Source organism: Haemaphysalis longicornis, unplaced genomic scaffold, assembly GCF_048455015.1.
Source record: "Haemaphysalis longicornis isolate Haplotype H1 unplaced genomic scaffold, Haemaphysalis longicornis Haplotype H1 scaffold_2, whole genome shotgun sequence".
NCBI classification, from domain to species: Eukaryota; Metazoa; Arthropoda; class Arachnida; order Ixodida; family Ixodidae; genus Haemaphysalis; species Haemaphysalis longicornis.
Genome location: NW_027526295.1, coordinates 72,551,509 through 72,578,219, shown reverse-complemented (window position 1 = coordinate 72,578,219; position 26,711 = coordinate 72,551,509). Strand labels below are relative to the sequence as shown.

Sequence of the window (26,711 nt, the reverse complement as noted above, 5' to 3'; positions counted from 1 at the left end):
GGAAATCAGGCGGAGACAGGACTGACCAATCCTGCCAACCGGCCCTCCTCCGCAACAAGCGTGGTTACTATATAGGGTGCCTCACAACAGTTACCACCAACAGGACGATCGCGAGGACCGTCGTTCTTGTGATCGTGAATGCTAGGCGGTGGGTTCGCATCCCAGCCCTATCTACGGGACTAGGATCGGACTCGTTGTCGGTGGGATCTTGCGGGCCGCAGTTGGCCTTGCCCACGGAAGGGGCGTGCAGGTCATGGCCATGCTTTCGCCCGATTGCCAGGCGCTGTGTGCCCTGGGAGAGTCTCTGTTGGCTGCGCGGTGAGCACTTTCTAAGCTCACCAGCTGGTTGGAGAGGAGGCTGCTCACCGCACCAGTGGTGACATCATAGCTGACAGTTGACTGCCCGGGACAGGCAGCGCTGGTCTGGCGCCAGACCGGGCTTTCGGGGGCACAGAAGGATAGGAAGCAATTCCTCGCAGGACCCACTTTTTGCTTTGTCCTGCAGCGATACCCCAATTCCAGCCATCAGAAGGCGTCATTTTATGAATGGCATGATCATTTTTTGAAGCGGCTCCACTCGCACCAAATGCCGACTTCTTTCGTGTTCTTTTATCCCAGGCTCCGGATAAATTGCCCGAACGTGCAAAAGTCAAGAAGACCCTCCCTCCACAACACCATTCTTCTTGATACACCCTCCTACTGACACGTAACTGCGGATTTCAAGAATCATTGAACACTATTGATTGATTGATTGATTTGATTGCTTGATTGATTTGATTGATTGATTTGATTGATTGATTGATTGATTGATTGATTGATTGGTTTAATGCGCCGGCGCAATGCAGGCGATGAGGCGCGCCGAAGTGGAAGGCTCCAGATTAATTTTGACCACCTGGGGATCTTTCACGTGCGCCGAAATCTCGTACACACGGTCGTTTTTGCTTTTCGGCTTCATCAGAAAAGGGCCGCCGTGATAAACACTGTTGAGGTTTATGAAACAAAGGCGCTGTAAAGGGCGGCGACACAGCCTTTTCCGCGTAATGTATCAAAACCAATTCTTTCCATCGTACGGTTTAGAGTTCTGTTACATGACTGTTATATATGTTCCTGAAGAAAACTCTTTCATTTTAAACAGCCGTACCAGGACAGAAAGAAACCTTTCTGCCTGCATTAGTTACGTCACCTCACTCAGAGCAGGCATTATGCATCCAGTTTTTGCAGCGTGAAGATGAAACATTCCTGAGTAACGTGTGGAATCCGATAGACGAACTTTGTTCGATGTTCGAAGCATTTTACACGTGAGTGGTGGTCATCTTGTTCCTCGCTACCATTGAAAAGGAAATAGTGGCGCAGTCCCGCTCCACAGCAGACATAATTGCGTCCCCGCACCCCTCGGTAGGTGGAACTCGGAGACAATAGATGGAACATGCGACCCAGATCATGGCAACTGCCGATGCCACCCACGCTGAGGGAAACCTAGCTCTCTTTCACAGGTATACCGTAACGCTTCCAGCTTTAAACAGACTGAAATTCGCATTCCCATACGCCTTTAATCGTATGCGTGCTTGCTTGCTTAGAGGCAGCTAAAACTCCCGATTCTCCCCGTGTGCCTAGAACGCCTGGCGTTCCACAGTACACGCTTTAATCCGCCAGTAGTGAAAGAAATCGGGCAGTGGCTCTATACGTAGATGGCGGAAAAAGAAGGCATTCAAAACCGTGAGGCGGCGGTGGATAGCCGACCAAATTGGGTCAAACGGCAAGAGTACGAAACTATTCGATAACTCGGTGCGGAAGGAAAGCATCTTAGGCGTTGAAGTGCACACAATGCTTTCGCGTTCAGAGCCCTCAAGGGCGGCTTAAATGTAATCTTACCACTTTCGATGTAGTCGGTTACTCCAATGTGGATGCGGACGTGTTTTGTTGAAAACATTTGGCTTGCGATGCCGTGCCAATCCGGCCAGACCGACCAACCATCAGCATAGTTGCATTGATTTGACGTCATCGAAGAATGCGTATTCGGTTGCAAGAAAGCCGACCAGTGTGTATCGCAGCGACAACGACGCCATTACCACCATCCCAACTAAGTGACCACGAGGTTACATCTAAAGCTGCAGGTCTTCCATATTCTGTGGACCGAGTGGCCTTGAATTTCTTTTCTCGCCGCCAGGTTGGTAAGCCGTCGTTTCGACGGCGTTGATTGGCCATATTCTGCTGTCTCATTCCACAAAGATTAAAGCGGTAGGAATTCAACTCTCACTGTTCTTGGTTCTTCGTTGAATATTTGATTGATGTTTCAACGCTCCATATAAACACAAGCAGGGTGCAGTGTTCCCGCTGTAGATAATAATAACCACTTATATACGCACATTTATAGGCTACGTCTAACAGTGCTGTATACAAGAGTAGCAGTAAAACTGCTCCCATCTTTGCTTGCTGGGTGATGCGCGCGGGTTTAAGGTTCGTGTTTGAGCGCACTTGATTTGGCTAAAGAAGAACGTTCGGAATTTTGCTGTGGAACCAGCCTCTACTGGCACCATCTATGGTCCAGCAGGTCTCAAGATTCTCAATGCACATCAGCCCATTAGGCCTGCTGGGCTGACAGAAGCTCGAGTAAGCACGCCAGCTCAGAATGGGGAGGCTAGTCTTGCGTGGCATGAAGACGACGAAAAGCAGGGTGCGAGGGAATCGTGCATCGTATGCTTCATTTTATTTCCTGCTCGCTATCTGCACGCTTATTTTAACACGTTTCCTCTCCGTCCGCGCTTTCAGCGCCACCAATCACGCCTCAAACAGGGCCTATCTTAGGGAAGTGGCGGTAATAATGAGTGTGTAACTAGCGAAGTAAACCACGCTGCGGGGCGTCCATTAAGTCGTGCCTGACTTTTCTATAGGGGCGAGCGTAACCTTACCAACGGAGACGTCGGGAATCTTAGCCCTGGGCTCGGCTGTGGGACCCGCGGGGCCCTGCACCTATTTTGCTTGCGCGTTTATTTCCGGAATGAACATCGATCACGCCCTATCGCGGTCTGCTCTTCTCACCATTGCTTTTTTTCGGCGGCTTAAACTTCACTCCCGTTGAGCTTTCTGCGCGCAAAGCCATCGACGCATGACGTCAGAGGCGAGTGCGTCGGGTCGGTATATGCAAAGCCGTACACGCCAGTACGCTCGAGAGTACAGGAAGAATGACAAATGCCCGCCGTGTAGGGCAAGCTAATGGGAGGTCCCAGGGTCGCGGAGGGCATTGACCTTTTCTCCGCTCCTGCAGTTGCTATGGGGTTCGCTTAAAACGCGCTGCGCGCCAACCGTCGTCATCGCCTAATTGTCCGTATCGTTCAGTTGTCTTTCTTTTATTCTGGAAAACGCCCAAGGCACTTCACTCGCCACTTCGGAACTGTCACAAGACTCCTATACTTTCTTCGCCTCCTGGCCATGGTCCAAGTTTTACGCCGGTGAACGCGGAAAGCATAACCACTTTTGTCGCTACCGAACAAAGTCGGGTATTTGGCGCCGCAGTTGGATATATGTGGCTGCTACAACCACCAGCGTTGCTATACTCGGGAATAAGTTAAGAACGGCAACAGCTCATGCACGGTATCCCTCCGCCTATGCGGCGGACCCGGATGTCAACGGGCGCGCGCGTTTTGAAAGGAGATCGCTATATGAATGCGTTATATCGTCTGCCTTTTCTCACGTAGTTCGCTTGTCGTCGCTGTAGTAGATTATAAGCATATTAAGTCCAAGAAATCATGAAAAATGCTTGTGCCATGTTCAAAACATTCCCATTAACGCACTACTTACGTCGCGCGGAGTAACATCCGGCTACGGAGATGAGGCACAGCCGCAACTTCCGTTGTTGCAGTTGCAAGAATCTTGCAAAAGCGCGAAAGCGCGGAATAGACCGTTATGGATTACGATCTTGGACATTAGAGGGCATATGACAACGTAAACAGAGAACTGCTGTGGAGAATGCTGAAAGTCCAGGGATTAGATGACGAGTTAATACTGTTCCTTATAGCAATCTATAAAGCCAATAGAGTGCACCTTACATGGGAAGGACGGAAATGCGCCCAGCAGGTCAACACCCATCGGGGACTGAAATAGGACAAGCTTTGAGCCCAATACTGTTTATGGTCTACATGACAGGGTTAGAAAAGAAACTGGAAGAAAGTCAAGTAGGGTTCAGCCTAACCCATATGCTGCAAGGTGAAGTGGTACAACAGCGTGTTCCGGGAATGTTATGACCCGCCGCGGTGGCTCAGTGGCTAAGGCGTTGCGCTGCTGAGCACAAGGTCGCGGGTTCGATTCCCGGCCGTGGCGGCCGCTTTTCTGATGGAGGCAAAAAGCAAAAACGCCCGTGTGTACGAGATTTCGGCGCACGTTAAACAACCCCAGGTGGTCAAAATTAATCCGGAGCCCTCCACTACGGCGCGCCTCATCGCCTGCGTTGCGTCGGCGTGCTAAACCCTACAATCAATCAATCAATGTTATACGCAGACGACATTGTTCTTTTAGCTGATAACCAGACCGACATGTTACCGGCCAGGAAGCCACCGACCCTATAGGGTCAAATTTTAGCGCAGAAAAATCGGGATTATTGGTTTTCAATGATGCTACCACTGACGCAGTGTCTATCCAGCAAGGCGAATTACCCAGAGTTAAGGAAGATAAATATTTGGGAGTGCGGATAAACGAAGGGGATAACTGCTTAAGAACTCGCGAGGAGCAACTTATAAGTAAGGGAAAGCGAAACGCAGCTATAATGAAGCATAGAGCTCTGTGGGGTGTAACAAATGTGAAGTAGTGAGAGGAATGCGGAAAGGAGTAATGGTTCCGGGTGTCACATTTGCGAATGCTGTACGCTGCTTAAAATCAGACGTTCTATCATGCCTTGAAGTGAACCAGAGAACCGTAGGCCGTTTGGCCTTAGGTGCGCATGGAAAAACAACTAACGAAGCAGTACAGGGGGATATGGGCTGGACGTCATTTGAAGTTCGAGAAGCACAGAGTAAAATATGTTTTGAGATGAGGTTGAGAGCAATAGATCAAGGACGGTGGGCAGCTAAGGTTTTTAGGTGCCTATATAGCGTGGACACGCATTAAGGAAGACTAGAAGGCTAACGATGAAATACGGAAAGAACAGTGGAGAATCCAAAACAGCCAAGGTAACCAAAAAAGGGACAAGCCAGATTGAAACGAATAAATGGAGAGAAAAAACGGAAGCTAAAACGTCGTTAGAGATGTACAGGGCTGAAAAATTGAACATCGGAAAGGAAAACTTCTACGATAATTCCCGGTGCAGTGCTTTGTTTTTTGACGCAGAGCAGGTTGCTTGCGAACGAAGAGGTTTGTGGGGAAATATTCACAAAATGATGGGGTATGCGTGGTCTGCGGAAAAGAAACAGAACCTATGCGGCACATAGTGTAAGAATGCGAGGGTATCTATCCAAATCTATATGAGGGAAATATTCGGGTTCCAGAATCCCTAGGATTTAAGGGTAGCACAGATGAAGTTAACTTCAAGGCTGTCGAGGCGACGAAAAGAAGATTAGAATCCTGGTGGACGAAAAGCAGAGAGGGGACAATTGCCTAGGACAGTTACCACCTGTAACAGAAAAAAAAGTATTTTGTGCCTAATAAGTTTTTTGTGCCTGCCCTAAGCAGCGCTAGTATTAAACCAAGAGTTAATTCTTTTTGGTAAGATGACATGTCATCACCCCGCTACAAAGGGGAAACCAATATCAATCAATCAACCAATCAATCAATCGATCGATCAATCAATCAATCAATCAATCAATCAATCAATCAATCAATCAATCAATCAATCAATCGTTGCCGTTCTGAAGTTGTACCCGAGTATAGGTGACTGGTAAAAAGCGCAAAGGCTCACGGGTACGTAGTCTGCTACCGTGACTTCCGGTTCGAGATCTCTCCTGCCCTCCCGTAGGCGGGCGGCTTTCAGATGCGTGTGTGCGTGTTGTTTATTTGTCACAGGGTGCTTACCTGTCAGATAAACCCCTAGTAGGGTCGGTCGTTGTTATTTATGGACTTTCCGATGCGTGAGCGTTTTTTCCCTCGGTGGAAACAGAAAAGCAACAAGCACACTCGAGCGTGAAAGCTGACGGCGTACGGGAGGCCAGGAGAACTCCCGAACCGGAAGTGGCGGCACCCCGCAGGAGAAAACAATGTACCCATGAGCCTTTGCGCTTTTTAGCGGTCACCTATAGGTGACCGCTAAAAAGCGCCAATGCTTATGGGTACGTCGCCTGTTACCGCCACTTCCGGTTCGATACTTCTCCTTCCCTCCCGTACGCTGGCGGCTTTAACGCGCGTGTGTGCGTGGTGTTTATTTGTCACAGAGTGCGTGCCTTTCAGAGAAGCCACTAGTATTAATCGTTGTCATTCATTGAATGCGCGATGCATGAGCGTTTTATTTTCGGTGGAAGACAAACAACACGCGCATACGCGCGTGAAAGCCGCCGGCGTACGGGAGGCCAGGAGAGCTCTCGAACCGGAAGTGGCGGGGTCCGCGGAGCAGACAACTTCCCCATGAGGCTTAGCGCTTCTTACCGGTCACCTATAGTCGCCATGCTGGGGAATGGCAGCGGTGGTTTGTGGGCGTTCTTGTAGGTGACAGGAGCACACTGGGTTCGCGCAGTTTGCTGGCAGGCAGTAAGTACGCACGTTTTGTAACCACTAAGCGAATTAAAGACAGTTGCGGAAAAAGGGAGACACCGACCAAATAAACCACCTAAAGCTCTATATCCTCGAAAAAATTGAAAGCATTAAAATAAAGTTTCCTACACGTTTGTAGTCTAAAAAAACAAAGGACGTTGCGGCTTCGCAACGGAAGCCTTATTCACGATGGGGCGAATAAGGGTTCGTGCTGGCTTGTGATTATCCAGTACGTGACGTAAGCACTGCCTGTGTGCACCGGAGGAAGGGTTCCTTCATTTAGACTAAGCGTGTGACGTATTACTTGTATTACGAGGGAGTCGAAATAATGGCGCGATTTGCAGTTCCTTTTCTGGCCATGATCTTGTGATCTTGTGTGATCTTCTAGAATCGGTGCCCTATGCAAGAACATTCGATGGTGTTATTGTCTTTTTGGCATGATTTTGATGCTGCCTCAGCCTCTGACTGAAGTTTCAAGACAAGCTGAATAGAAGAATGCCAATCTAAGCCATTTATGTCTGAAGAAGAACCATCGTTTTTCACATAACAAAACCCCACTAGCTTTGCAAGGAGTCATCTTCAAGTGAAAACCAAAAATGTTTCAGCCTTTTCCTTCCCTTTAAGCGCAATCGCTTTTATATCAGGACATACTCAGAACATATGAAAGATTGTGTGTAGATATACATAATTTCCAGAAAGAATTTCAATTCTTATGCTCTGATCGCCTGCAACTCCCCATTCTCGTGCAGGGAAATTATGTTGGCTACACAAACAGGTGTATTCGAAGAAGGTGCAAATTCATTTTCGAGGATCCCTTAGTAGCCATTTCGTGGTTCTCTGACGCATTAATAAGTGGGGTGCTCTTCCTGCCAGACTTTACGAACGTGAAATCATAAGCGGTGCGCGTAGGATTGAGCAGAGAATGCAGGTTCTCAAAAAAGGATACGCAGGAGTCCATGACGTCACACGAAAAACACCCTATATCGGAGATCAGTGGGATGTTGACAATAATGTCGAGGCGATTGCCATGCATTCGAAAGTATAAAGCACGGGTCGTGTTTCACACTTGTCTCTTTGTTTACAGCTCTGGACATCTGGCCTTTAGATACCACTAGCCCAACAAGCACCATACGTGGTAGAATTTTACCTTCTTTCAACATTTGCATCTTTCCTTCTTTTCCTTTGGAAGCGGTAGTTATTGGCACAGATGATCATCAATACGCTTTCATTATTAGCCGAACGTCTCCACTGCGTCCCCTTTTTGTTCCAGCATCGGTCGCATTGTTTCTTTTGTTGAACATGGACCGGAAAAGAATTTGGACGTCAAAAAGCAGCCCACTTTCAACAGGACATCCGCCCTTCATATTTTGTTAAAAATATCATGAGCGATTCCCCCTTGCGAAGGTGGATGACCAGCAATGTTGTTTTGCACGCGACACATAGGTGACACTGAATTTTGAACACAGGCACAAACTTATTCATTGTGAACTAATAATGAGTAAATGAAACTGGGTGTGTCGATAGAGCCGTCTTATCGGCTAATTGTAATAAAACAAGAGCTGCAGCCCTTTTCTGTAATCATATTACCACCGTAGGTACCCGCGTATTGCCAGCAGGCGGGAATTCTGCAACGTTTACAACTTCACCCCGAATGAACTGATGACGACAAGTAAATAAAATTCGGCGCAGTAATTGACTCGTCTTAGAGGCTAACTGTAATAAAATTTCCAGGAGGGGGGGAGGAAGTTTTGATAACTAGGAGTTACAGCCGTTTTCTGCTGGGCATTCCCGATAAAGTTGGGTTCTCCGCAACGTTGCTCATGCACACGAAAAATGCACGAACCCCTATCCGTATATATACGCCTCGAGCGCGGCCTGTAGGGGCGCCACTGAAATCCCCCTAGCGGCCCGTTTCGAAAGCAGCCGCGGGAGTCCGCGTCCCGCTCCCCACTGTCGCCGCTGCTTTTGCGGCACGTTCACAACCGAGATTTACCGTTTGCGGGCGTTTGAAATCCACGTTTACGTGGAGCATTCACTCTGTTCGCAAATGGGGTGTGTTTACGAGAGTGTAAATGAATCTGACGCGATCTTAGTGTGGTATATTCGGTCTGTATAAGCGCCAGGAGCGTGTCAAAGGCCAGCGTCGCGGAACCGACGTATGATGGAGCCAATTGTAGTTACATTGCCCTGAAATCTACTAGCATTGTCTTCCTAACCACCGGTTCCTCAGATGTTCATGCTACGACTGTACACTACGATGTAAATCAGTTTTGTGCGCTTACATAATCAGCGGAGCACTCATACCTGACAGCACACCAGTTACGTTTGCCAGTATTATAGCTCAGATATTGATCACCACCATTTACAAGGCAGTCTGTGTTAAAGACGGGAATATTCAACAAAAGTACGATGGACAATGCATAATTATACTCAGGGATCAGCACACTACAGAGTGGTCTTGTCGTGAGGTGCGCGCCCGCAGACTTTTATCTGCTACATATATCCTCTGCGAGCAGCGCGGAGACGGGCTTACAATGTAATCCGCGTCCGCGACTAAATGCTTCTTCGAAATATCGTCATATGGCTCAGGGAGCCTGTAGAATAAAGCAGAAACTGAAACCAAAGGGCCTTATCACATGCCACACTCTTCCAACGACAGCTTTCATCGCTTGAACTGTCTACTGTGCCTACCCTATATACTTCCAAAAATGCGTCCGCCGTACGATCAGCTGTCCGTCGAAGTCGAAAAACAAAAGGAAAGTGAACGCAAGATTTGTGTGTGTGATTATACTAAAACGTTCATTGCTTGATTCCGCTCCGCATTTGTACACAGCGTCCCCCTCCAATCCCCCCCACCGATCTCTCACGAAATAGCAGAGCGATTCGCGTATAGTTGGTCTGATGAACCCTACCTGGCTTAAGTTTCGACGAACGTCTTTAGCAGGTCAGAAGCTGCACTGTTTTTTTTTTTTTTTCATTTCCGTTAGAGCTATTGTGTTTCTTCCGCACTTTCACAGCATTTATTTTTCCGTGGTTTCATTAGCTTGCCTTGGTTCTTGCTATAAGGCGTGTGTGGTCAAATATATAACGACGCACAGGCTTGGAATATACTTAACATTTTGCGTGGTTTATATTCTTATAAAAGGCATAAGTAATCACATCACTCGGGGTTGGTAGTCCGGGATAAGGTACCACATCCCCGAAACATATTTTACTGCGACGTATATATTCGAAACGAAGCCGCATTCGTTGTCCACGCTGCAAAATGTGAAGCCACTCTCTCACTGTGCCAGTATCAGGTCTAAATGAGGCGACAGTAGAATTTATTTGTGCCTGACGTATTTAGAGGTGACAGCGGTGATATGCTGCAACCGTCGCCGACGCCCGGAAGAGCGGCGACGAAGCGCGCAGAACCGCGTCCCCGGGTAGCTCTTGCAGGCGATCGCGTACTCTACGAAGACGCAGCTGCTTTTTAAGTGACCTAAACGTACTCTTTGCCTATAGACGTCACCATAACAAGTTTTTTTAGGGCGCGGAAAGGAGAAAAGAAGCAAAACAGAACCAAAACACTGTACGAGCCCCTATCAGCCACGCAGCGCAAATCCCGTCAACGCCGCGGAGAAGCGGCGGCAGGCGGCGCAGCGATCGCGAATCTCGAGGCGTATAAAAGAACTCCTTAAAAGTGCACAATTTTCATACATAGGGACCCTTCCTACGTTCCTGACCTCGGTTTTCTCCTCAAGGTAGATTAGTTTTTCCGCCCAAATAAATTGCGCGGACCCGACCAAGTCGAACTCAATCCAGATTCAGCGCACGGAAGAAACCAGCCTCCAGACGAGGTGGGTCCGGACGAAATCGACTCGGAGTTCATTAAGGCAGCGTTCCTACGCCATTCGCGGCGGTCAGATTGCGGTAATCGCAAGTTCCCTTGCATCGTAAGTTCAGGTTAGGGCGAGTTGGTACGTGAGCGCCGATGTTTAGAAGCGCTGCACAAATACTGGGGACCGAAACACAAAGAAGACACACAAGCGCACTATGTGTCTTCTTTGTGCGGCACTTTTGAGCATCGGCCATCCATCGTAAGCACTGCGCCAAGTTGCGGCCGGGCCAGCGCCGGTGGGGAGCAGCGTCTGTCAGCTGGCATTTGCTCGCCCAGGAGAGTGCACGTGACCGGCGTGCGTCATTTTGACGTCATGCGGGAAGGGTGCACGCACGCCGAGGGCGCACGCGACCCGCGGCTTCCGCCACAAGCGGCCGCAGTCTCTTTCAGGGCACGTGCCCCGACGGGTTTAGACGACGGATCGGGCGCGCAAGTGCGCAAGTTCCCCGGTAATCGTTCGGCGAGCTACTTCAGCCGCCGCTGCTTACATTTCTTCGTTAAGCGACGTCGACGCAGTGTCGTGAAGCCACCTTCATAGCATGTTTGATTCCATTCCTTGCAAAATGAACTCTGTGAACATTAGCTGCCGTACAGCTCAGGCTCGTAGAGATGGAAAGAAAAGAAGTCGCGTCTCTGTTACGGCAATAAGAGGATCTGGGGTGGTGTTCTGACGTTTTGTCCGTTTTGCGTCCGTTTCAAAAGTGTGCGCTTTGAGCGAGCCCTGATTGGCTAAAAGCGAACCGGGTGTGATCCAGGCACGGCGTAGCTACTACGTTGAGCCGCGGCTTCTCGTAGAAGACGATTTTTTAACGCCTTGTCTCGCTAGCGGAACAGGAGGTGAATATGTAATGTTGACCCGTGGTCCCGTTCGAAATGTCTGCAGAACCATTCCGCCTCGCGAATAGGACTGTGCGACGAGCTGCGAGACGAACTTCGCCGGCAGCACCGAGGGCTCAGTGTTGAGGACGAAGAGATATGCGCCCTTCGTTTCTTCGCTACCGGTGGTTTCAGTCAGCGATCGGTAACGAAGAAACGATATCCCTGCCACAGACCTCCGTGAACCGGTGCATCTACGCCGTCTTCATCACTCAGTTGAATAAACGGTTGTCTGCGAGCTCGATAGGCTGACGAGTAGACGACCAAAATATTGGCACTTTACGAATACACATACCAGTTTAACGTTCATAGACTTGACGCGAGGCAGACACGCAATTAAGAAACGAAAATCCCGACCACTGACACATCTTTTCACTCGGAGACAGCACCGCAACGAACCATTCGAGGCGCTTGGAAAAGCTCGGGTGAGCATGCCGCAAGTGCGTCGATGGTGACATACTTAGCAGGTTACTATCTTGAAACACAGTCATTGTCACCGATATAAAAATCGTTGTCCAAGCGCGAAAAACTGAGAAGTCGTCGGTTCCTATAATATACTGGATATTCTAGTGACCGCAGCTTTACTGCCACAGGAAACAGCTGGTTGTAGCTGCCATCTTTCGACATTCGTTGCCTAGTGGTGAAAATTTTCAACTGCGTTATATAAATATCTTATTAGGCTTAGGTGTTCAAAATATGTTCAAATAAACAAACAAAAGATAATTTAAAATAGGCTTATTTGTATAAAATGCATTTACAATAGTGGTTGTGCAAAAGCCAACCCAAAGCCCGCCTACAACCGGAAGCACGTCGCGATCAACCTGACGCAAAACGGACCTTTTCAAAAGGGACAAGCTCCAGAATCCCACGCCCCCTCTACGCCTATGTGTAAGTCTTCCCCGCTCTGCTTTGGCTTCACAAAGAATCCAACAAAAGTCAGGAAAGAAGTCAACCGTCTTGGGTGAACCAGTGTGAGCTCTGTGGACTACGCTTCCAGTGCTACTGGTTATGTTACCGGCATTTCATCATAATCCCGCCACTATAATCACTGCTAGCCCCGATGGCTCCGGTATCATCGTCTCTTGTACATAATCATCACCACCGCCTGTGTGGTTCCTTCGCCCGAGTTTTAAAATAAAGGGTCTCGCCCGACGTTACGTCGTCTCTCAATCGTTTCATACTAATATATACTAGGGGGTAATATTGTGGTACTGTCTCGGCGAGCCACACTTAAGCGAGCGTGGCGTCATGTACCGGGTAAGAACGTTCCACTTGTCCTGGACATGGCTTGCCAGGAAGTTCAACAGTTGGCTGTGGCTAAAAATAAGAAAATAACCAAGAACAATCATTATTGCGAAATATCTTTGAAAGTTGTTTTAGTAATGTATACATATATAGAAGTGGAGCCTCGAGAAATTTATTTTTAGGAAACAGTTAGAAGCTATTTGCGGGATGAACAGAATAACATTATTTGTTGATTTTGGCTTCAGGATGCGAAAACAAGCCACCTGGATAGCCGAGCCAAGTAGGGGAAAAATGTTGACAGCTGCTATGGCGGCGCCCACGACGGCACGGTATTGCAGCGGCAGGTTTCCCTCTAGTGCATATTAGTGGGTAACTCAATGGGGCGAACGACGCACGCTATCGGAGAAAGCGGAGGGCCGTCGCATCCCGAAGAATGACGAAAACTTGCTCTTGGCGCCTGCACAACAACTGTTAAAGTACAAACTGCAATGGAATTTCACTGCACTTCTCAAATTATTGCTAAAATATTGAGGAGTCATGTTAAATTCCGGTATGACATTGTACAAGCATTCTACTCCTATTAGCAATACGCATAGCACAATAGAGTACTAGTAGTAATAGTGAAATTTCATTAAAGCTCCCAGTAACCTTCAAGACGCGAAAATCCATCGTTCAGTGAGTCTTTCTGTTATACCACTACACCACTGAGGCCACTCCTGCATCGTGCGCGTTTTAGAACAAAATCAATAGGCTATTTTTAGCACTGCGACGATTACGGGCTTGCTGCTCTGGTTCGGTGGCTACAGCCGCGGCCGCAGTATGGAAACGCACCGACCGGCCGGAGTATGATCACTGCGCGCCGATTCCGGGGAGCGTATTTGACAAACGTGGCCGCCTAGGCGCACCCCCATGCGCGTCTTTCCGGCGTCGTACTGGAAGAATCGCCGAACTTATAAACGTGCTGGTAGGCAAAACCGTCCTAGAAATACCAAAGTACTCCTCAAAAGAGTGCTCTTCAAAAAGAATGCGTCCAGCTTACCTGAGAGATATTGTCTCCCGAAAAAAAAATTGCAGCAGCACTGCGGCTCGAACCCTGGTTTTCAGCGTGAAAACCCTTTATTGCGTGTATAAAGTCCACGACAAAAAAATCGTCAATGGGAGGTTAAAAGTCGCCGATCATGCTTTGTTTGGCGGAAAGATCCAGATTAAACATCAAAAGTGCCCAACTGCTCCAGAATTATTATCCATTCCAGTTCTAGACCCTTGGTTGTAGCCATGTCGTACATCAAGGATATGCTTTTGGGTATATACCAGCTCACAGTTCGTGCGTGTACATCAGCATGGCGTGAAGCCATACATGGCCTCAAAATCGAATGCAATCCTACAGCCTTTATAAGAACACACGCACACTATCACAACACTCAACTGTCAGATCCCGTGCGCCATGCGGTGTTACAGACAATTCTTTCTTCAGATTTATTTGCAGACATCTCAGAAGAAGATGGCATCTCAGCACTTCATGAAAATGTTTGTTTGATTGATTAATTGCTTGACTGATTGTAGGGTTTTAAACTGCCGACGCAACGCAGGCGATCAGGCGCGCCGTAGTGGAGGGCTCTGGACTGATTTTGACCACCTGGGTATCCTTAACGTGCGCCGAGATCTCGTACACACGGACGTTTTTGATTTTCGCCTCCATCAGAAAAGCGGCCTCTGCGGCCGGGAATTGAACCCGCAATCTCGGGCTCAGCAGCGCAATGACTTAGGCACTGAGCCACCGTGGCGGGTCCCGTGAAAATGTGCTCCACGGTCTCCGGTTTGTTACATAGTGAACATTTACTGTACCAGGCCACTCGGGCCGGACAGGAAAGAGCAGTCGTTCGCGCGAATAGTGGGAGGTTCCCAAAGCAAACCAGCAGAAGCGTTATTGAGGGTGCGTCTATGGGAGCAGGTTTGCCAACCACGCTTGCGGGGGACGTCAGACAACACCACGCACGCTAGCCAGCGGGCACGAGGCAGCGATGTCACCGCCTGAGCAGACAGCTCACCGGCAAGTGGGGCGATGCGGCAGCAACTATAAATTGCGTCCTGTCAACGCGGCGGGTCCGCAGCCACAGCTGTTAATACTACATCCTGCATCTGCTTGACAGCCTTCTACCGCTTGTCACGGCTTTGATACCAAATAGTGGTGGCAGAGACATTTGTGGCGGAGCGGCGGAAAAGCGGCACCTGTGTGCGCTGTGGTAGAAAGCGTAGAAGGGTTGTGAGGACAGCGCAAAACTTTGCTTAAAGCGAACATGAAGACAAAATGGAATTTCGTTAAGATTAAAAGAACGGGCCTTTGGCAGCTCATTCATCTTCATTAGAGCCATGAAAGACGTTGTTTTAATCACCCTCCAGAACAAACACGCACGAAATTTTCAAAAACTCAAATTTCGCGCTATCACCAGGAATGACGTAACATGGGTCACCTCTACACACATAGGTTTCGGTGTGTTAACTGAACGTTAGCATTCAAGTGATAGTGGGCATTCTCGATTTGCCCGTCCTGGACGGCCCGCGGGGAGTCCGAGGACTGCCCTGGGACAGGAAGTTCTATACGAATACACGGGAAAATCGAGCGCCGGATCGCGTCCTGGGCAGCCCGCGGACGATCCGGGACTGATACCGTATTTACCCGATTCTAACGCGCACCTTTTTTCCGCAAAGATAGGCCGAAAAATTGCATGCGCGTTAGAATCGGATACGAAACCGAAACTGCCGAAACAGCTGAAATTTCGTTCCACCCATCGCCATCGCCATCTCAAGATGGCGCCAAAGCTTTTAGCAACAATTTTTCGGATCTAGGCGCCTAGACTTTTCTTTCGGCGTTCACACAAATCGTCAAATTATTCCACTTGCGTACTTGATAACAGCAATGACAGCAGCGGCAACGAAGGTGCGCCGCTTCCGTGGCTTACGAGCGACTCCCACGCGTTCACAACGAGTGGTTGGCTGAAGCGTATGCATCTGGAGAAGCTCGCGGGATGGGCATGCGAGGCGTGGGCCACGATCCCATCGAACATGGTTGAACGTTCGTTCAGAAGTGTGGCATCGCGAACGCGCTTGACGGCACCAATGACCAGACGTTGCGGTCAGCGGAAGGCGACAAGGAGCTCTCGGAGAGCGACGAGGAGTGAGATGAGTGAGACTACTTCGGGGAATAAATCGCCCGTTTCTCTCGCATTCGTTTTTCTTGCCCACAAAGTTCCTTGCGCGTTACAAACAGAGGTGCTAGTTTTTTCGGTTTTTTGCCTGGAAAATCAAGTGCGCGTTAGAATCGGGGGTGCGTTAGAATCGGGTAATTACGGTAATCGAGGAAGCCCAGTGCTAATGCAAGTAGAGGAGACCTCACTAAATTCTCTCAATCCTGTTTCTTTGTTTTTTGGCGGTAACTTGGGCCGGTGGCCGCCAATTCTGTGACGTCATCAACAAGATTCGTGACGTCATGGAAAAACAGCTAGAAAGTGGCCGGGCAGTCGCCACTGCTTAACCTGTTTTATTTAATATCTAGCTTAGTTGTTTGAAGTTCTAGATAAAATTGGCACCATTGTTATCGCGACAAAGCAGTTATTTTAATAAAGCGAATAAAAAGATTGCTGTGGAGGTCTCCGTGTCCCCTTACGTAGAAAGATTGCCATGGCAACATAAGTCACGTTTAACGCAAACTGAAAATAAGCAGGTAAGTGGGAAGCCTGAATAAAACGTGGGCGCGCAAAAAGGCACTCTCCAGCGCCGAGCCAAAGATGTTCAAGGGCGGCCTGTGCGTATTGGTTGAGGCTGTAGGCGGTAATTTGATCCGGTTATGGACGTCCAACTTGAAAGAGAAATCTGTATAAAATTTACAGTAGATGTGTCTTTTAGCATTAAAAAAATAAACGGTGGTTACGGTGAAAAAAGTCGTAGGAATCAAACAATGGCTAAATTCCCAGAAGATATACCTATGTAGATGGGGGCAGGTCTTTGTGGTTTTTGTAACACCACGACACCACCAAGATAACAGAAGCTCAGTTCTCCCGTTTTCTCGCAGGAGTATTAAGTCGAATAGGACTAGGTGGTGTGGGGATGCTCAAATATAAACTCATTATCCGCAAAAGGCGCACAGCCCATGACCACGCTATTAAATGTCCTCTGATTTGTTCGGTAGACTGAACGATGGCAGACTGGTTTCCGCCTCCACTATCGAGACGGAGTCATCAATACCAACTGCACATTTCTTGGAGCACGTGGACTTTTGAAACGTCATACTCTTAAAGAAGAATGTAATTGGAAATGGGTCTATTTCCTACTTTACACAGTCAATATCGCTGTCCTGTCAAAGCACCCTTTTCCGTCGAGCAGATTCGTTGGGAAGCATGACGTGCCTGGTCTTTCGAGTAAAGCAAACGTGCATGTTTTCGTCCAAGCCATTTTTATTCTCGATGTCGAAATTGACCAAAACCGCCGTGCTCGTTTTATCTGATAATATTCCTGTCTTGACACTAACCTAAAAAAAAAAGAAACCTTATCCTCATCCGTACATGCCCACGGTTTGTTTTTATTCCGTAAATTTTACTGTCCCGGTGCTCCTCTGACAGATGCAGTTCGACTCCTCCTTGACGGGTGTCATATAGAATTGGCCATAGTTGGAAAGTCGAAGTGACATCTTGTCACGCTAACGTTTATGCTCGCCCGCATGTTTTTCCCACTTCCGGACTATTCTTGCACTGTGAGGCTGGCTGGTAGCCTATCGGCGCTTTCTGAAGTATTTTGTGGGATTTATTGGTAATTTTGACGTTTTTACACCTCTTCCGGCCAACAACAAATTCTCATTTCCCAAAACAAGCGTCCAGGGAAGCTGCCTTCCCCTGCCACTGATGCCACCGAAGTTGCGCGCTCAATTTCAAAGCGCACTATTGCTATTAGCTTTCAAGAATCCACATTTGTGTGATGAATTATGGCAAAGAAAACCTCTCCATGCATGTTCCCGAAGTCCTCGTTTTCTACGTCTTATGAGCCTTAAAGTATCTAATTAGAAAATAATGTTTATGAAAACTCCATTATTTGTGTGTCTGTGCGTGCGTGTGTGTGTGCGTGTGCGTGCGTGCGTGCGTGTGCGTGTGCGTGCGTGTGCACGTGCGTGTGTGCGTGTGTGCGTGCGTGCGTGGGCGTGTGCGTGTGTGTGATTATGAAATCAGATAATGAAATCTAATCCTTATATAAAACAATCTTGATTACGAAAACGTGCTGTGGGGCCCAATCCGGCCTATTTACTCTGACAGGGACACCGCGAATGAGTTGCAGACTTCCTAGGATGCATTTGCAAATACGAGTTACGGTCCTGGACTCCCACTTTCAGCTATGGTAGTCTCATCGGAAACCCAGCGCCTAAGCCCCCTTCGGCGCGCTACGCTTTGTGCATCCTTGGGTATTTTCCCACTCTGACACTACTCCTTTTGACAACCACACTATTAAAATAATCTGCAGCCGCAACAGGAGCTCGGGAAATTACCAAACGTCTTCAGAAGCAAGCACGTCCCGCTCTATGTTTTGGGCGAGTATTGCCCTTCGAGTGCAATTAATTTCTCCAAAAGTTGTATTACGACGGCAACCTTCAATCCCACTTGTAAAGGAGCGTGACGTCCTGCACCTTCGCATCTATAATGTGTGCGCAGCACTTTTGTCCTGCCAAAACAGCACGCCTCTTCAGCATGAAGGGAGGCCGCACAGAGATGCAACTCGCCAGCGATCTCGACCGACGGATGGTGACAAAACAAGAAAAAAACCTTCGGGGTTTTATCGCCCGAGGCACGAACCTAGACAGCTCCAAGCCCACCCCTGGGAGCCGCACACTTTGGGGAGCTCATTAAAAGCGGCCGTCCGAGCTCGTCCGAGGCTCGACGAAGCTGGCATAGAAAGCAGCAGACGGGAACGAGGTCTTGGCCCTCCACCAAGCCGGGCCAAGTTCACGCTTCCTCCCAGCCTTTCTTTCTGCTTTTCTTTTTCCCGCCAGTCACGCATTGCGCCACCGTCTGGCGCAAAGTCGTCGGCGGGTGGAGAGGGACATGAGACACTTGCGGGCACGGTTGACGCGATGGTGATGATAGGCCTGATGACGCGCGGTTTTCTTCACCGGACACAGAGGCCCGCAATACTTCCGATGAGCGTGCTGGCCTCAGATGCCAACACGCCGTGCTGTTCCTATGCGCGGGTTCCACACCTGCGCTGCTTTTATGCTTTCACAGACTCCCGTCGACCTTTGCTGAAGCACTGTGCTCTTTGACGCAGGACTGCGAATTTGACGATTTGAAAGAACGTGTGAATCGCAGCATTCGTCGCTATGGTAGACTCTGGTTTAGAAGTGCTTTAATACCTGGGTTGCGCTGAGCTGATTGGGTAGCATCTGTTCTTCCCGATAACAACTATTTTCTGCTCTGTTTTGCCATTTTTTCCCACGTGTAACTGTGATGAGTTGATCCGGTTGCTGCTGTACCCCTTCAAAAACCGTACTGTCCTGGTCATAGAGATAATCAGGCATGCTGCCGCAGAGAAACCGTGCTTTCCGGCTGCCCTTGATAAATTCACGATACCAAACCAAGAACGGCATTGGTCGGGAAGGGTGCTGACCAGCGTTGCGAGTTCTTGCAGTATTGTACCCTTATTAAAGCAAAGCTTTCAACCTCTACCCCCCAAGGGTTCTTTCGCTACCGTTGGTGTCACCAGAAAACTCCAGCGAACAAATAAAAGAATTTACTGGCACCGCCGGAAATCGAACCTGGAACTAATAGACTAACAAAGCGAGAGCCCGTTGTCTTACCGATTTAGCTACGAGCCCACGCGAACACGGGAAGACAAATGGTGTACTCACCAATCACATCTACGGGTTTACCCCCTGCCTTCTCGCTGAATGCCACGTGAAAGCGTCACACGACCCCTCACGCCCGTCTAGCGGCCCTGTGCGCACCTTGCTCATGTGCTGAGAGTTACAAAAATTAAAGGAATCTCGCACCAATCCATGGAATCTCCCTTTTAGTACGCCAATGTGCTAAAGCCTGTGGCCTCCAGTATTCACGTAAAAAATTCCAGCTTCTTGTCGTCCGCCCTCACGCCAAATCAAGGAATACATTCAAATACTCCTTGATGACCAGGCCATCACTCCAAGCCCCAGAATCAAGATCCTGAACCTACATCTCGAGGATAACACCAAGAGTGACGTCTCCTTGTAGCGTCTAAAAACAGCATTAATCAGATCATACACATGATCAGGCGAGTTGCCACCAAGAAGCGAGGCCTAAAGGAATCTGGTAGCTTTCGATTAATTGAAGCTTTTGTCCTCTCGAGAGTCACTTACGTCAACCCCCTGTCTTCTTCTCGACGAGGAAGACATAGAGATGCTTTATATAATGATTAGAAAGGCGGTTGAGCAGGCCATTGGTCTTCTCATGAGTGCGTCCACACTGAGGCTGCTTAGTACGGGCTCCACAACACGGTGGAAGAGCTGATAGAAGGCCATCTTTCTAACCAGGAGGTCCGACTCAGAACTGCGGTGGGTAACCGCATGCTTCACCAGATTGGCTGGGCAGCCCAGAATGTCACTCCGCTTGACATACTCCCAGACTCTTGGTGACTAAAACTAAAGATGCTCCCTTTGCTTAGAAATATGAACCCCTCACATGAAGAGGGTCACCGAAAAGCACGGGCTCAAGCGCTAAACACCACCTTCGGTGGGGCTCATGCAGTTATCTACAGAAACTTCTCCAAACATTGAGGGCAGCAACACGCCATCACCGTGGCTACCTCCAGAACCAGCCTCCTTGCGTGTACCTCGCTTAGGACCCAACAAATGACGGCAGCAGAAGAGGCAGCCATCACCTTGGCTCTCACTCAACCAGGGGTCCGGAGGGTAGTCACCGATTCCCAGCAATCCTACTGGAATTACCAGTCGGGTTGGGTGTCCTGACCTGCACTGTGCGTTCTAAAAAACCACTCCCCAAACGGTTCCATTCAGCTCATCTGGACACCCCCTCACGCTTCAATGGAGGGCAACAAATACGCCCACCCAACAAGCCTGCGCTTTTACCTCCCGTGCTATGGAGCTGCACGAGGACAGTCACCCGCTTGTCACGTCCAGGGAGATAATCCAGCATTATCGCCTTCTGAGACAGACCGTACCTTCTCCTTACCCTGACCTTTCCAGAGAACAACAAACTACCCTACGGCTCATATAATCCGGGCTCCTTCCCACAGCCTACGCGTATTCACTTAATGCACCCGAAACGCTACGACGCTGAATGTAAATTTTGCTCAGAAGTAGGAACACCCCGCCCCGTAATCGGGGTGCGCGACTTTAGCCCTGAGCACCCTCCTCTCTTTCCGTCAACTACCCAACAAGAGCAATGGGACATGCTGCTGTCCAGGCCCTCTCTACCTACCCAGCTTCAGCGGGTGGACAGAACACAGGCCGCGCGGACTGCATATGGGCCCCACAGAAGAAGGAATCACTCCCCAGAGCTGCACTCTGGGCCGTTCAGAAATCTGAACAGCAGTATTTCTTCCTCCTCCTTCTCAGCCGCAAGTCTCGTCGCCTACGTCCGCGGCGCAGAGACGGAGAAGTCAGATCGTCTAACACCGGGTTGGAGCTTACTTTGATTTTATAAAAAAAAGTTTCCACTCTTGTGCTACACCAATACAACTCAACCAAACACCGTTCATGCATCATGCATTGAGTTAACCTTACCGAGAATATCTCTTTGAAGTAATAAATGGTGTGGTTAAGTGCACTTCTCTCTGGTTTTACTATTTGTAGAGCAATGTGAGTGATTGTAAGTGACGTCACATGAGTAATCGTTATGGGTGCCGTTTACAGCTTTGCTTTCCAACCACATTCACGGGGTGGATTGGCGCGATTTTTTTTACCGCTATATGGGAAATAACACCGTTTTCTGGCTTAATGGTTGATGTCACAGTAATATTATAACTCATTGGGCAAGTATTGTTAACAACAACTTTCAATTTTGCATGCACATACAGCATGACGTACTCGCGGTATTACGTGGTTACAAGACTTTTTTTTTCATTTTCATTTTGTTTTTTATTTATTACTCTAAAGGCCCTTGCGGGCATTACATAGGGGGTGAACAACATATTTGCACAATGCACTCTAAGCAGCAGAAACTGCATTCAGTAAAAGTGTTAAAATAAGTACACAGAAGATTACAATAAACACGTAAAACCGCATACAAAAAAAGCGGAAGTATTACAACTCCGATTAACAGAACAAATGCCAAACTAAATACACGGGGTAGATCCGGTCAAAAGTAGGACCTAGGCAACAAACGGGAACAATCTATTTTTTATTGCACACACTGAAACAGTTGAACAATTTCCTCGGTGAATTTTTCGTGGTTAGTAATTGTGGCAATACGCTCTGGGAGGGCATTCCATTCACTAATGGCTAAGGGAATCGACCATATTTAGGGGAAATCCCCGAGGTGGAGTAAGTTTCTGCAAAGGAAAGTTGGACATCCACCTGAATAGAAGGAAAGGAAGGAATGGAAGGAAGGCTAAGGGAAGGAAAGAAAGGCGGTGCAGGTCGGTACGCGAAAATTCAGACTGCACTTTGTTAGGGTGCGGAAACACGTGTGGAAATATATTGCGCTGGTTTTATTCTTGAGGTAGGGAGGTTGTTAGGGTGATGGTAGAGCTGATGAAGAAAATGTAAGCCTGGAAATTTTGCGTCTTGTTCCCAGCGATTGAAGACCGAGATTTCTTTTTATCAATGTAATGCTTGAATGGGGCGTGTATTGTCCTGATATGAAGCGGGCGCTCTTGTTTTGCAACGATTCTATTTTTGTGGCCAAGTATTATTGATGTTGATAAGGATTCCAGAATATTCCAGTGTATTGAGCTTTTGATCTTATAAAGGAGGTAAATGCGAGCAGTTTGGTATCTTTATTGGCTTGACGTAACGAACGACGAATAAAACCAAGGTTCTTATAACTGTCACCTAAAATTGAATCTATATGAACTTTCCAAAACAGGCTGCTTGTGAGGTGGGATCCTGGGTATTTAAACGAATTGACGGGTTCAACAGTCGCGCTATTCAGTGTATAAGCAAATGAAACAACTTCTTTGCGTGTGGTGAAGCGCATAAGTCTAGTTTTTTTAACATTAATGTTCATTTGCCAGTCGGCGCACCACTTTTCCAATCTACACAAGTCGGTTGGAAGTTTAGCACAACTAGAAGGGTTTGATACACCCCGATAAAGTACACAATCGTCTGCGAATAACCTAAGAGAATAATTATTGCCAGCGCAGATGTCATTTATGTAAATTAAGAAGAGAGTGGGACCGAGCACACACCCCTGAGGAACCCCTAATTTGACTAGATGAAATGAAGACTGTACATCATCTATAATAACTGCCTGTTGCCTATTACGAAGATATTCCGAAGATAAACCTAACCCACCTGATAACATTGCGTTCTATTTTAATATTTTCCATTTTATGAATTATTAGATTATGGGGGACACGATCGAATGCTTTTTCGAAATCGATGAATATGGCATCCGTCTGCTCAAGTTGATGAAGGGAGTCATGAATATCAGTTGCAAGTTCAAACAGCTGGATTTCAAAAGAGCCTCCAGGGGAAACATCCCCCGTGATGCCTCAATACTCATATCAAAGCTTGTGTAAGCCTGGCTGTCGCTGCAAATGATTGATCAGCTTCGTTGGGATCCCCTCCACGATGCGGCAATTTCTGACCGCAACCTTTGAACTGCAAAGGTACGATTTTGCCACCTTAGTTTTTTTGGGACAAAAACCCAGCGTGTCGAGACAGTTGTTTTGTCCCACTTGCGCATTGTCCTGATTTGAGGGCACAAGTACGATTATGCACTGCAATTCTGCAACAAAAATAACACTGGAACAAAACGAAGTGCGCTGCAACGAAGTACGCCACAACAAAAAAAATGTAGGCGCGAGAGCGAGGAACAGCTGTACGGTGGGAGTGCCGCAAGCGTGTTGCGCCGCAATTCATATTATCTGTTTTGTGCATCGTTGGCATACCACGGAACGGAACTGGGGCGCGCAAATACGAGATACGTTTTCATGTTTCAACATGATGAAATTTTGAAGAACCACGAAAGACGAAATAATGAAATTTTGCTCCCGTTTTGGAGAATATCGGAACTCTGGATATGGTGACCTCGCTCGCAACATGCTCAGGTACTCTGATTCAACCCTTTTTAAAGCGAAGCTCGATATGCCTCACTCATGGCGACCTTCCCGTCATAAAGACGCACTGCAGGAAAGCCAACTTCATGCAATGGGTTTCACAAAACTATGAAGAGGATAAGCGATTGCACATCAAGCGCCTCAAGATTGAAAGGACTCCCGGGGTATTAATCGAACTTCTATCTCTCGCGTTATGATGTCGACGCCAATGTTATTGCACCGTTCGGACACGATCGAAAACAACTTGGATTTAAAGCGAAACTTTATCGGTCTCACTGATGGCGAGCGTTCTGTCACCGAAACTGAGAACCGCTACAACCCCAATGGCAGCGAACGAATCCCTCACCGGAAAGCTGAGCGATTCAACCAACGTTGTTATCAGTCGAAGCGGTATTAGTTTCGACCCCGTACAGCGCTGGCCAGCCATGCACAAGAGTACGTTTTTACTCCATTCCGCCCCTTTACGATAGTGGTTGAATCATATCTGCACGCAGTAGATCAGTAAATCGCAGCGTGATGAGCAGCATCCCTGTGATAAATGAACCACATTACCACGCCAAAGCGGCCCCAAGCGAAATTTGTTTTCTGGGGAATATTAGAGACGGCAGAAATCATGGATCTAACCGCTCGACCCCAACTATTTGAATATGTCTACTTAGGCCAAGTTGTGACCCCGGATCCCAACCATGATGCAGAGATAATTAGAAGGATAAGAATGGGGTGGAGGGCATTCAGCAGGCATGAATGGCAGCAGGATGCATTGTCCCTGAAGAAGAAAGTGTATGACAGCTGCATCTTACCGGTATTCACTTAGGGGGCAGAAACTTGGGGGCTTACTAAAAGGGTTCAACTTAAATTGAGGACGACTCAGTGAGCAATGGAACGACAAATGATAGGTGTGACATTAAGGGACAAGAAGAGAACGAAGTAGATCAGGGAACAAACGCGTGTTAAGGACATATCAGTAGAAATTAAGAAGAAATGAACGTGGGCAGGGCATGTAATGCGATGGCAAGATAACCGTTGGCTATTACGGGCAACAGAGTGGATTCCTAGAGCAGGCAGGCGTGGTAGGGGGCCTCAGAAAGTTAGACGGCCTGATGAGATCAAGAAGTTTGAGGGGATAAATTGGTCGCAGTTAGCACAGGACCGGGATAATTGGAGATTAATGGGAGAGACCTTTGCCCTGCAGTGGGCGTAGATATGCTGATGGTGATGAGGTAGAGAATTCATGTATCATCTCTCGTGAATGTTCGCGGATCGCACGTGCATGTACTCACCAGGCTATGCCAGATGAGCAAAATCTGCGAATCCCGCGGTTGCATTCGAAACTACAGAAGTCAACCTGGGCTCTCGTCTTACCTGAGTAATGCTGGAATGACCGTCATTCCCATCATTGCCATTCGTAGTTGCTCGCGTCTCTAGCCGTAGCGTGCTATCACACTTTGGGTTGCTCCAAAAAGCCCGGGCGTGGTGGCCCTCCTCCCGACCAGCGAGCACAACGACCTGGGGACCGAAATTCAGTGGATGGATTTACAATCTGGTTACATTGTGCTTTCTCACGAAGCAAGCATCGCCGTGTTCGTGTCGAGGTACGAACATGACCTCCCAACCACGCAGCCCTGCGGTATCTGTTTCGTCGAAGGCCAGAAGCGTTCGCGAATGCCCTCCCCGCCAGCTGCGGGTACGTCATAGGGCCACGGCCTTGCAAATGGAGAGGTCAAATACGCATTTGGTGAGGCAAGCGGAGCTAACGATACTCCCCGGCCGAAGAGGGCGAAGACGCGAGGGGAAGAGAGACGCGAAGCGGTTGCGTTAGCGAGCTTCCTAGAAGGCACCTTATCTCGAGACTGACTCCCAACGCAGCGGGCGGCTGCTGCATGGGAACACGCGGAGTTCATGCAGGAAGAGGCTGCGGGAGGAGGGAGGGAGGAGCAGAGCTCTCTTCTGGCCGCGCTCCAAACAGCTGTTTACTCGTGGCCCGCGGCTCACAGCTGAGAGCCGAGTCGCGCGACCGGCGTCTTGCGTCACGGGCGCGCGGTATGGCTGCTCCTCCACTTCCCTCCGCTCTTGCGAGGAGGAGCCGTGGCGCGCTGCGGAAGCTGCGCCGCGCCGAACAGTGATGCGGAATCGTTGAAACAGTGCAGCGACAGTGCGGGAGTGACGAAGCACTGCAAACCGCGCCGTCCGCGCGGCGATAGTCCTTCGGCATCGACACTCTAGCGGGAGTCACGTGGGTAGCGGAGCTGTTGTGGGCTGCGGATGCATCGCTACCCGGCTGACTCCGTTTTCTCCGACTCCCGCTTCCCCGGGCAGTTGGTTTCACGGAGAGGAGACCGCGAGAAAGGTACGCAGCCTCTCAATCCTTCCTGAGGGTCGGGGCCATCCGATCGCGCTTGATAGACAAGTGTCTCACCTGGGTCCGCCTGGCTGTTTTCCACCACCAGGTCCCGGAATAAGGCGAGCCGATTAGGGGCGTCTTGTGCGCGAAGCCGCTACGCCAAGTCCTTCGCAGGCACCTTTGTAGTTGTATGACGTTTGAAGAGTCTTCTTTTGCTTGAGAAGGTAGCGTCTTGTGTGCGGAGTTCTGACTGCGAACAACAAAGAGCCCGCCATCGGCGCCTTTACCAGGAGTAGAAATTCTCTCACGTGACGCAAATGCGGTGACAACGCGGATTACCTGATGGTCGTGTGGTGACACGTTTGCGCTGAGGAGAGGGGTTCAGAACGTGGACCTTTGTGGCACCGCGGTTGTGCGGTGAGGCGAGTTTGACGGCCAGAGTTT

General features: G+C 48.8%; 1 protein-coding gene across 4 annotated transcripts in view; it reads left to right on the top strand.

The window, feature by feature from the left end:
- LOC144168987 (monocarboxylate transporter 14-like) overlaps window positions 1-26,711 on the top strand; it is a 173,724-nt gene that overhangs the window by 92,990 nt on the left and 54,023 nt on the right. The window contains exon 1 of one of the 4 annotated variants that reach the window (XM_077697991.1): window positions 25,847-26,273. The exons of 2 other annotated variants lie outside the window; for them this stretch is intronic. The gene's annotated coding sequence lies outside the window, so the exon portion shown is untranslated. Of the gene's footprint in view, window positions 1-25,846; window positions 26,274-26,711 lie in introns of those variants that run through there. One more of the 4 variants, XM_077697994.1, reaches the window with a different exon arrangement.